General features: G+C 34.0%; 1 pseudogene; it reads right to left on the reverse strand.

Moving 5' to 3' along the window:
• Positions 1-598: 598 nt before the first annotated feature.
• LOC112770684 (probable E3 ubiquitin-protein ligase RZFP34) lies at positions 599-10,264 on the reverse strand (annotated as a pseudogene).
• Between the last annotated feature and the right edge of the window lie 265 nt (positions 10,265-10,529).

Raw genomic sequence — 10,529 nt, forward strand, 5'->3', positions numbered from 1 at the left:
AAAATTTAATTAAGAATAAATTTGAATATCTATAATACATGAGATTATATTATATTTTTTAATTAACAAATTAACTTTAAAAAATGTCTCTTTAAATGCTAGTTATCTTTAAGTTAACTTCACTATAAGATCCATAAACACTATCATTTTAAAAGTTTGACGCTATAATGATAACAAATATGAAGTTAGTCCATAAATCAGTGAATATTTTAACACAAAACGTAACAAAACTTCAAATATGAAGTTAGTCCATAAATCAGTGAATATTTTAACACAAAACGTAACAAAACTTCAAACGTTCTACAACCAACACGGCAGAAAACACAACCAAAAGAACAAAATGGCACAGAAAAATAAGTAGAGAGAAGAAAAGATGGCAACAAAAACGAAAAAGTTGGTGAGCGAAGGCACAAACAAAATGCATGGTTGGTTGATCTTACCAAAGACATTAAAGTCTCATGCCTCCTGACCTTTTGTTCCTTCCCTTCTAATTTTTCTTGGCACCCCAGAGTTCTTTCTCTTGTCTTAAGGATGTGTAAAATTTTGACACATACAATTTTACATGCCACATACCATTTCTCATGAAACTCTAGAGATATTGGTAAAACACAGCAGAATTTCATATGAAACTCTCAATATATTCGTGAAACACAACGTGTATATAAGATAAGATAGTTCCTAGTAACATTCCACAACCATAAAGCTAATTATAAAAGTTTACATTATTTCACATATGACACCTAAAAACACAGTTAAAAGGGTAATTGCAATTGGTTAACCCAACACGACAAAGTTGAACATGTGCCGACCCAACCAGGCTTTATCGCCATGTTCAAGTTGTTCCAATTAAAGATGGGTCGCCACTACTTCCTTCACAAAGCACAAGAGTAATGCATTTTCTCAATGAATGAAATGAAATGTAACAATGCCCACTTTTCTCTTCAGCCTCAAGTTTGTCGTGTGTTGTAGGATTTGCAATTCAAGCACTTTTGAGCAATAAGATGGTACTTTACGTTACTAGTTCTGCCACAATCATTGCAAAGGATCCAAACCTGTTTGAAAGAAGAAAAATAAAAGGACAGAAAAAACGATGATTAGTTGTCCCTCATAATCAGAAGGGAAATACACACAAAATCTTAACTACTAAATTCACATACTCATGGAACTATAACAAAATCTTAACTACTAAATTCACATACTCATGGAACTATAACGAAATTCTAAGTATTTATTAAATGTTATAAATACTTATGGAATCGTAAGAACTTTTAGAAATATTATAAATAGTTTTATATGATCTTTTGTAATATGATTAATCCTAATCCTAATGCGAGACACATCACATCCTCTTGTTATCTATGTCATCTGTATCAAAGTTTTTTTGTTGAAAATTTCTCCACAATTTCAAAAACATGCATAAAGGTTTTGGCGAGTTTTAAAATTGATCTAGTTTTTTTTTCTTAAATAGAGCAAACTACCAAAAATGCCCTCCAAAAACTTTCACCAAAAAATATATCCCAAAAAATAAGAACAGCAAAAATACACTCAAGATTTAAAAAGGTGTGGCCCATTACGAAGTAAACACAACCGAATTTACTTCATGTCAATGTACTTATATTTTTAAATCTTCTTCTGTTTTTAAATCTTTTGAGGGTATTTTGTCATTTAAATTTTTCAAAGATATTTTGCCCGTTATTAAATCTTTAGTGGGTATTTTTGTTAGTTTACTTTTTAAAAAACTAATAATAAAAATACATGAAATAGGGGTGTCACAATTGCTCCTCACAATCTTTCCCATTAGATTGCAATGATCAGTTGAGCACAATTACCATACCCGTTGACTTTAGAGAAGCATCAGAGAACAAAAAATTGGAGAAATTGTGTTAGTTTACTTTAGAGGATCATCGCAAAACATCAAATTTCTCCAATTCCCTCATTAGAGGCATAGAAAATACAGAGAAAACTAACCATTTTATTTTGATATAGTTCAGGCATTGGTGTAGCAGCAATCTCCAAGTCAAACTTCTCCCAAACCTTTGACATATCAAAAACTGACTTTGAGCAAAGAGGGCATGCATACCTGAGATGTTTAAAACAATAAATAAATAAATAAACGCAAGTATCAGAACCAATGTTTTTCGATAATAAGACTTAAGAGAGCAGATACTAATAAACGAGTTCCAACTTTCAATACAATACTCACTGTAAATGCTGTCTCATTTCATTCAGACAGTTGATATGGATTGTATGTCCACATGGCAAGACAGCGATTTCATGCATCGATTCGAACAAATACTGCAAAACCATCACATTTTGTTGGTAAACATGTTAGCACCCAGCGGGGGAATAAATGTATATTGATCGACTTCCGGGAAGAAAATATCAAATTTTAATAGTCAGGTTAATAGTCAAAATAGTTCCTGAGAGGTGTGCGTCAAAATTTAGTGATTGAAAGATCAAATGTCTCCTTGGTTCATGAAAGATATAATTGTGAATATGATTGAGCCTTCCATCAATTAGATGATGACATGTGGCATAATATTTCGACAAAAATCTAATTAGCAAAGGACTAATTCGAGACATTTGATCTTTTGAGGACCAAATTGACAAGCATGTGGACCATTTTGACTATTAACCCTTTTAATAGACCAATAGGAGCACATTACAAAATTAACAAAGACAAAATTTAACCTCAAAACAAACAGGACAATCATGATGCATTGCCTTCTCCACACAAGCGTGACTATTTTTCAGCAGAGTTGAGTGGCAACAACCTTGGAAGAAAAGAAGTGTTGTTAGAATGATAGTTGGTAAAGAAGCTTACGGGTCAAGAATTAAGACAATAGTGTTGCTACTTTAAAGGAAAGCATGAAAATGTAAAACAATTGACTTACCACACTTGTCGCAGTGGAAGTAATTTTCAGATCCTCCGGTTCTGTATTGAAACATTTCAGAATCATTCAATAACTAACGAAGAAAAGTACCCTAAACCAAATGCAACAACACTAGAAGTGCATACAATGCTTTTTGAAGAACAGGCAAAAGGAAAATGTTCTACTAATTCATACCTGCAAATTCCACAGCCGCCGCAATGGTATTGTTTCTTAGATACCTGCAGCAGATAAAATAAATAATATTATCATCTCGTATATTCTATGTGTTGATTTTTCGAAAGAGTCATTAACTTGGATGTTTAAGGGATTGTCAGCTCCGGAACGAAATACTCACATCGTCATCAAAAAGCTTGCATATCCCGCAAAAGTACTTGCCCATACAAACTCCACAATTAATGCAGTTTTGCTGAACCTGGAATCAGCAGGAGTCAACACAAGAATAAACTTAGTTCATGGCAGGATTCCAACTTACAAAAGGCAAGAACTTTTAATAGATGATTGCCTGTGAATAAATGAATAATTGAATAGTTTCAAACACCTCAAAAAGAATACTAACAACTCTGCACAAAACATGTTAAAGGGCCTTCATGAAGTGATTAGCTTCAGGATTCCTTTTAACTATGCAGCTTTTTCTTTCTTCTATGGCTATGAACACTTGTGCTTACTCGCATGCAAGAACGGATCAAAAGGGGGGGGCAAGTATAGGCCTTGGCCTCCCAACTTTTTTTAACAAAGTTAATTTTTATAGGGTAAATACCCTTTCCGGCCCTTGAGCATTTTAAGTTGGGACATGTCGCACCTTTATCATTCAGAAACCTCAACCAGGTCCTCAACCATCAACATTAGTGGACATATCGACCCCTGTGACCGGTTGTCAACAGGTTGCCTGGATGACGTGTCAGGTGGAGGCTGAGTTGTCTAAATGCAGGTGCCACGTGTCACTAGAAGTTGTTGCAGGGACTAAACCCCCTCCCTACCCAAACTGTTCTCAGCCCCACCGCCAACACCCTCCACTCACCACCCCTCCCCAGCACTCCTCCACAATTACACTGCCCTCATCTCTGCCACTAACCCCAACCATGCCCTTTGCCTTTTCTCCAAAATGCGCTCCCTCCCCCTCCCCCTTGACCCCGTCTCCGTACTCTGCGTCCTCACTAAGTGCTCCCATCTCGGCTGTGTCAAAATGGGCTCGCAGCTTCATGCACTTGTGGTGAAGCTTGGGGTTTCTGGGTGTGTTAGAGTCTGCAATGCTTTGATGGATGTTTATGTGAAGTGTGGGCTTGTGGGTGGGGTTAGAAGAGTTTTTGAGGATATGGGGTTGAAGACTGTGGTGTCTTGGACTGTGGTCTTGGAAGGTGTGGTGAAAGGGGAGGGTTTGGAGAATGGGCGGAAGGTGTTCGATGAAATGCCAGAGAGGAATGAGGTTGCTTGGACTGTGATGATTGTGGGGTATGTTGAGAATGGGATGACTAGGGAGGCTTTTGAGCTTTTGAGGAAAATGATTTTTGGGTGTGGGTTTGTGTTGAATGATGTGAGCCTTTGTTCGATTCTTTCGGCTTGTTCGCGGTCTGGGGATGTGAGCTTGGGGAGGTGGGTTCATGGGTATGCTGTGAAGGAAATTGGGTGGGATGTGGGTGTCATGGTGGGGACTGGGTTGGTTGACATGTATGCAAAGTGTGGGAGGATTGGCGCTGCCTTGGTTGTGTTCAGGAACATGCCAAGGAGAAATGTAGTGGCGTGGAATGCCATGATTGGTGGGTTGGCCATGCATGGGAAGGGAAAGGATGTGGTGGATATGTTTGATTCCATGATCGGAGAAGGAGTGAGCCTTGATGCAAATAGTTTGGGAAGGGAAAGGATGTGGTGGAGGAGTGCTGGGGAGGGGTGGTGAGTGGAGGGTGTTGCTGGTGGGACTGAGAATAGTTTGGGCAGGAAAGGGGTTTTTAGTCCCTGCAACAACTTCTAGTGACACGTGGCACCTGCATTTGGACAACTCAGCCTCCACCTGACACGTCATCCAGGCAACCTGTTGGCAACCGATCATAGGGGTTGATATGTCCACTAATGTTGATGGTTGAGAACCTAGTTGAGGTTTTTGGATGATAAAGGTGCGACATGTCCCAATTTAAAATGCTCAGGGGCCGGAAAGGGTATTTACCCATTTTTATATAAAGTTATTATATATTATATAATTTTATTTGAAGAATAGAGTAAGTAATTATCTTACATAATTAAATTATTAAACTCAAAAATAAGTAACAATCCTTAAATTGAGAAATATATTATTGTCAGTCACTTTTTGATTAAATAAATTTCCAAATCTTTAAATATTTAAATTTTTTTCTCTTTTTAAATATTTTTTCTCTTAATTTTCACACCTATTATCATATAAAAATACTTTAATATTTATAATAACAAAAAAAATTTTAATATATTATACTACATACATGAAAGTAAATTATTTTAAAATTTATTTATTTTTCTCATGATATTAAAATTATAACATATTAAGTAAATTCATTAAAACAATTATATTTTATATATTTTATTCATGAATATGTTTTAAATGTATATAACAAAGTTATTAGAACAACTTATTTATATTATTTTATAGTATTTTTTTATAATATGAAGCATAAAAATATAACTTACTATCGCAATAATACTCAACAATGTAGACTAAAAAAAATAGATCATTTTTATATTTTGTCGAATCCAAAATAAAAATAAATTATAAGAACTAAGATAACTTTTTTATATAACAAGTCCTTATTAGTATTTTCTTAATAAAATAAATATTATGATTATATATTAATAAATATATAATATAATATTATATTTGATTATATAATATTTTAATTTTTGACCCCTCATCTACCAAATTCCTAGTTCCGTCCATGCTCGCATGCACAAAGGTATTCGTATTTCTCTTACTAGGAAAAAATAAAGCTTTATCACAATCTATGTTAATAGCATGATCTTCCCTTATAATTAACAAGACTTACCTCTTGTTCAGTCCCACAGTGAACATATCACCTGGAAAACAATCCAAAAATATTCAATTTAATTGATTAACATGTGAAATAACAGAAGGGAGAAGGAGCACAAAATTTTTGTGATACTCAAATGATCGTTGTTCAAATAAATAAGCATACCTGTTTAACTTGATGACGGGGAATGTCATGTCTAAGACTCGGATCAATCTTGATATCATCCTGCGGAGAAATATAGATGGTAAAATAAGTTCCAATTAAAGAGAAAAAAAAATGGATTGCCACAACATAAGAATTAAAAATAATGATTTGAAAGTCCTAAGTATTGCAATCTGCTACTAAAAGGAAATTGACTGTTCCTCAAAGTTGTAGTTTGAATCAATGGATATTCACTTTTATACTTTCTCCACAAATATACTTCTCAAATTAGTCTAACGAATACCACCTAAATTTTTCAGATACAAGCAGGCCAACTTGAGGAACAGGAAAGAAATATAAATGTCTCATAACTAAAACTTGAAAAAAAGGAAGATGGACTGACCTTTGCCTCATTATGACAATGGCGACAGTGGAAAATCTCGTTGCAGCAGGGGGCTCTAATACGGCATCTTCTCCGGTAATGTTGACATCTGCAAGAAGACCTAAAGTGTCAACAAAAGAACTGAGACAAAAATATGCAAACTAAGTGAACATGAGATTTTACCCGTGTTCCATATATCCTCTCTCTCGCAAGTCTTTGATCTTTACATGTTCTTTTGATTGATCCAATTTTTCTCCATGCATGCCACTTTGCATTTGATGACAGATTGTACAGTTCTCCCTCATATTGTACTCTATATTTGATGTTACTGCACTCAAACTGTTGGAAAGGCTCAGAGTACATTATTGTCGCCTCTTCCATGACAATATATGCAAACCACTATATAAAAAGGCTCAGAGTACATTATTGGACTACGCATTCTGATGATGGATGTGACACAACCACCGACTGCGCAGAGATAGGGATACCTGAGATGTGATACATTCACAAATACCTATGCATACTGATGATGGATGTGACACAACCACCGACTGCGCAGAGATAGGGATACCTAGGATGTGACACATTCACAAGTACCTGCACCTGACACTGACACGTGCTCTTATAAGAGACACGTCATTTTTCATTAAATTGTAGAGGTATTTCTGAAGCAAAGTAGGTATTATGAATTATGCCATATGCACAAAAATATCGGATATTGATACATAATTTTACATACCAAGTGCTATTTTTCATGAAATTCTAAAGGTATTTATGAAGCACAAAAGAATTTGGTATTTTGGATTATGCAGTATGCACAAGGGCATCTAATATTGACACATAATTTTACATGCCCATTTGATTTATTATTAACAGATCATTTTTAAAAAATAATTTTTTTTCTAATAAATATTTAAAAAAAGATTTAAAATATTTCAAATTCAGACAAAAAAAAAACAAAAGAAAATACACACGTTTCTTTTTTAATATTCATCTTCTTTTTACAACAAAATACTCTCTCTTCTATAATCAAATCATACGTACTCATATTTTTTTTATGATAAATTAAAATCACTTTACTTATATTTTTTGTTTATCTTAAATCAACCAAATCAAATCTTATATCAAAATAAAAAATATTAAATACAAGATAATTTTTATAAGACAAATATAAAATTAGGTTTGAAAATTTTTTTATGGTTCATAAGTAATTTATTAAAATTGGATTTTGAAAAATAATTTTCTAAAGAGAGTAATACCTTTATTTTTTAAATTAACTGAAAATGGTTTTAAATAATCATAAACGTTGTTAGTAAAATAAGTTTTAAAATTTAAAATAATTATAATATAAATAAATAGAAAAAGAATTTTGATTCTGAATGAAATTTAGTATTAATAATTTAATTAAGAATAAATTTGAATATCTATAATACATGAGATTATATTAGAATTTTTAATTAACAAATTAACTTTAAAAAATGTCTCTTTAAATGCATTTAGAAAAAACTTCTAATTTGTTAAAATGATAAGTGATCTTTTTATTTGCCAAACTTAAAATAAATATATAGTTTGTTCTTTTGAAAAAAAATAAATATATCTTTCCCACAAATAAATTTACCAAATCAGACCTTATCTTGCAAAAACTTTCAATTTTTCTCCATGCATGCACTCTACAATTGATGACAGATTGTATCTTCTCCCTGAGTTATATGCCTCATGTTACTGCACTCAAACTGCAAAGGCTCAGAGTGCATTATTATCTCCTCTCCCGTGAATCGTGATGCTAGCTATCCTCTATGAACTACATGGAAGCAGAAATAAACTTATGGACTTGCACATATGAAAATATTAAGAAATAATCCTACAACTTCAAAAAGCATAGTTTATCATACTTTCAAGTCAAGCAAACACTGAACGCATTGTTGCTTTCTTTTACATTACATGCAGAAGCTACCAATCTGTCTTGGAGATAGAGAAGTCTTATTGAAGGCAGGAAAGTTACTGAAAAAGGATTACACGGGAGAATTGAATGGGGTAATCAGGTGAAAATAACTGAAGATATGTGGTTGGCAAACAATTCTCTTATAGCAAATATGGATAATCTGAACACCAATCCACAACTACAATGGGTCTCATAGCTTATTACACAAGACAGACAATGGAATTATCAAGTAATATCAGAAAATTTCAGCCCACTAACAGCACTAACTCATATTGCAAACTGAAATTGGAGAAGATGTTCTAACAATTTAAATTTTACTCATTTTAGTTTCTCATATCAATTGTGTTGCATTTATGAAAATGAAGTTCATGCATACTACTCAAATCCCTTATTCAATTCCTTAGTTTATACATAAGATGAAGATGCTTACTACTATTATAAAATTGTCTTTTACAAAGATATATTATAACATTGTTCTTTACAGAAATACAATTGAAAATCGTTAAATAATTTAATTTAATATAATATATATTTTACTAAAAATATAATACTAGTTTATCTTTTAAGTTAACTTCACTATAAGATTCATAAACACTATCATTTTAAAAGTTTGACGCTATAATGATAACAAATATGAAGTTAGTCCATAAATCAGTGAATATTTTAACACAAAACGTAACAAAAATTTGAACGTTCTACAACCAACACGGCAGAAGACACGAGCAAAAGAACAAAATGGCACAGACAAATAAGGAGAGAGAAGAAAAGATGGCAACAAAAACGAAAAAGTTCGTGAGCGAAGGCACAAACAAACACGGCAGAGGGCACAAGCAAATGAACAAAATGGCACCAAAAAAAAAAGAAGAGAGAAGAAAAGATGTGATAACTCTTCAATAAGAGTTAATTTTCTGCATCATCATCGGCGGCATCGTTCACAGTCCATACGCGAACCAAAACCAATCAAAGAGCAAAACCACCCAAACCATAAAAAGTTTCAGATCCACGCACCCAATTTGAAATCCACAACTTCAGCCAAACACAACCATATACATCATACACCAATTGACATCCGGCCATCACTAATACAGAAACAAAATACCTGAAACTGCAGACATCAACCATCACTCAAACACCAACAGATCCTCAACCTTCATCCAAAAACAGAAGCAGATTTGAAAAAAAAAATAGAACAGTTGTTTTTGTAGTAAATAAATCAATTTTTGATAAAAAAAATTAAGAAAAAAATATGTGTTGACAAAAAAAAAAATAACCTTTATCTTCACTGAGACAGAACTTCCATCAGCGGCATCGTCTGTCTTTCTGCTCCGATCTGTCTTTACCGAACGCTTTTTCTGCATGCAGCAGCACCACGGCCCTATTCTCACTTCTCTGCGCCGCTCCTCTGACTTTTTGCTCTTAGCACCACTCACCGCTGCCATTCTTCTTCTTCTTAGCCGCTTCAACGACCATCACCATCATCTCTTTCTCTTTCTGAAAAAAAAAATAAATAATAAATAAAAAATTTACTGAGTTTAAAAAAAAAACAAAATAAAATTTACTCTGTGACCAGAAGCTTGCATGCACAGCCGGCGTTGTCTCTGATTTCTTGTTCTTCATCTCTTCTGTTCGCCAGAAACAGAGCAGAAAATCTGCCTTCTTCTTCGTCACCTCTTCTTTCTTCTCACCGTCGTCCTCTGGGTCGTCACTGTCACCATCACCGGCGAGCTCCTCCTTACTCCTCGCCAGTGATCTGAGACTCTGCCGCCATCTCTTTCTCCTTCACCGGCGAAGTCTTTTTCTTAATCGCCGGGGACATCTCTTTTCTTCTTACCCAACCCCTCTGTTTTTGCCGCTCTGATCTCTCTCTCTCTCTCCGTTTATTTCTTTTAGTTTTTATGACGTGTGAGTTGTGAGTTGTGAATTGCGATTGTGTACTATTACTATACGGAAAAGTCTAGGGACCAGCAGATTTATTAAAATTTGGCCAACATTTAGCTAGCAAAAGAAAAATGAGTGATTCTCTATCATTAGATGAAATCTCACACCATTAAATATACTATTGATGACTAATTAATTACTACAACTTACAAAATCTGCTAGCCCCCTAAGAGCACCTCCAATGGTGAGTTCCTCTTTGACTTTTTTCTGACATATAGGAACTCTAACCATTGAAGGAGAGA

This window comes from Arachis hypogaea, chromosome 18, assembly GCF_003086295.3.
Source record: "Arachis hypogaea cultivar Tifrunner chromosome 18, arahy.Tifrunner.gnm2.J5K5, whole genome shotgun sequence".
Lineage (NCBI taxonomy): Eukaryota > Viridiplantae > Streptophyta > Magnoliopsida > Fabales > Fabaceae > Arachis > Arachis hypogaea.